The sequence below is a fragment of the Rhagoletis zephyria genome, unplaced genomic scaffold (genome assembly GCF_001687245.7).
Source record: "Rhagoletis zephyria isolate East Lansing unplaced genomic scaffold, Rhagoletis_zephyria_1.1 Rzeph_scaffold_13401, whole genome shotgun sequence".
In the NCBI taxonomy this organism is placed as follows: domain Eukaryota; kingdom Metazoa; phylum Arthropoda; class Insecta; order Diptera; family Tephritidae; genus Rhagoletis; species Rhagoletis zephyria.
The window spans coordinates 1-2,587 of record NW_016170472.1 but is presented as its reverse complement, the minus strand read 5'-3'; positions in this window follow the sequence as shown (position 1 = coordinate 2,587).

The window sequence follows — 2,587 nt, the reverse complement described above, 5'->3', positions numbered from 1 at the left end:
TTGCAAATTTTGTTTTATTTTTATTAATGGAGTTTTGCTTTTTTAATTGCACTACAGGGTGTGCGTGTGTGTGTGTGGGCATGTCATTATTGTTATCAACGGCCAATACATGAAAATTGATTTTCATTATGAATGTTTTGAGTCTTCCATGAGCAGTTGGGACGAGGAAAGACGAGATGAGTAAGGGAAGTTCGGAGAAAAATACCGTACAGTGCTTGCGAATACAAACAAAAAAAGCGTAGATAAAAAAGAATGAGAACTGACTGATAATTTACTACATTGTACAATGGCAATAAATTATATAAAAAGCACTGCAACAACAAGAAAAAACTTCTGCGCAAAATATATGAACATGGCCACTTCACTGATTACGTGAAGCGAATACAAAATAAAAAGCTGAAAAACATATCGATCAATTATGAAAGAAAAAGTAAAAATAAAAATACTTAATTCAAAGAAATCAGTTATCAATATGTTTGTAGTATATGTGCTGCACACATTTATATTAATTTTCTCTTGTCTGCTGCCGAGGAAATCGCAAACAAAAATTGAGTGTGAATTGGTGAGCACTGCGAAATGCGGCAGAAAGAACTTAACAATCGTTGACGTCGACTGAGGCGACGACTTCGTCCAAAACGCACCCGCGATTTGTATGTAAATAAAAACAATAACTTCTTGATAAAGTTATTGCCATATAAAACCTACACGCGCACCAACACCGCACACCCACGCTGCAATGTGTGAATTCAGTATTACAATGCACACAAAGTAAAGTGAAACTAAAATAAAAGAAAAATATGTCCAAGAATACAAAAGTAAATGAAGCGACAAAATGAAAGTGTATGTAAGAGATTGAATGAAATAAAAACAATATGTGATGACAAGTGAAGAAATTTAAGTTTAAACTTTTTGCACCCACGCACACGTACGTACCGGTTACAATAATAGCTCGTTTACACGTCTGGGAAAGTAGTTTGTGTGATTTACAAATTCATATAATTAGATAGTTTTTAGAAAAACCCCTGGAAGGAATTCTCATCAAAATGCAAGCACTTCCAACTGATAAGGTAAGCCACAGAGACTTCGCGGGATATCCATTTTATAATATTGTCAAAAGCAAGAAATAAAATAAACCACATCATGTCTCGATATTTCGCGCAAAGAACAATTTTTGCTTCCCCAAAATTTCTAAAAAAAATTGACTATTCAAGTTTCAGAAAACTTTATGAATGGCTTCGAAAAAAATTTTTAAAAGTTTGGAAAGAAAAACTCGAAATTTCCGAAACAATTTTCAAAAACTTACGAAAACTTTCTGAAAAATATTTAATATCTCTTTAAAGCTTTCTAAAAAAATATAAAAATTTTTAGAAGTTATATAAAAATTCCCAAAAACGTTTGACATTTTCCGGGAATATCTAAAGGCTTCCAAAACTTTTTGAAGTTTCCAAAAATTTTTTAAATTTTACGAAAGTTTTTGAAAACTTCGCAAAGGTCTTGAAGAGTTCCGAAAGTTTTGGACAAGTTGCATAAGTTTTTTTTTTTTTTGAAAAGTTCCGAAAGTTTTTTGAAAATCCCGAAAGATAAAGGTTCGGAAAGTTCAAACTTTCCGAAAGTTTTTTTAAAGTTTGCGAAAATGTAATGAAAGCCTATGAATGTTTTTGGGAGTTTCCGACAATTTTTCGAAAGTTTACGAAAGTTTTTTCAGTTAATGAAAGTTTTCTGGACGTTTGAGAATGTTTGTTGGATATCTCCGAAATTTTTTTTAAAAGTTTCTAGATTTTTTTAAAGCTTCCGAAAAACTCCCAAAGCTTCCGAAAATTGTCTGAAAGCTTCGGAAAATTTTTAATGTTTTGGAATATTTTAAAAGTTTTGGAATATTTGAAAACTTTCGGAGTATTTTAAAAGTTTCACAGTATTTTTAAAGTTGCGGCATAGTTTCAAAGTTTCCAAAAAAACCTTCTGAGTAGAACATATTTTTCGAAAAAAATGTACGTTTCAAAAAAACCTGAAATTTCTCTTCAAAAAATTGAAAGTCACGAAAAATCTTGAGAAATCCCAATTATATTCTTCTTTCCGAACTATCTATGAATTAAGTCAAAATTTAAAACATTTTTAGCTCAGACACATTTTGTATTTTTGTCCTGGCTTTAAAAATAAAAAAGGAAGAAATTATCGATTTTAATTGGCAAAATATTGAGTCAAAATTTTGTGTACCATGAAAAAATCATATTCCCGAAAAAATCCATAAAATTTATAGAAAAGTTCCTAAAGTTTCCGCAAGGACCCCAAAAAGATATCTCTGGAAAATACGAAAAAAAGTGTAAGTTTCCGAAAACTCCGTAAAAAATACCTAGCTTCCAAACACAAGTTTGAGATCAAAAAAAAAAATCAAAAAGCTTCCGGAAATCCCTTTAAGTTTACGAAAAAGTATTAAAAGCTTAGAACTCCCTTAGAAAACTCATTAGATTTGTACCGTTGTTTCGAAATTTCAAATATGAGAGGTTGAAGTAAAGACCTTGGCCTTTAGGTGTGCGATAAGATCATGGTGGAATAATACAAGGTGTTGGATATTGACAGCGTTCTCGCT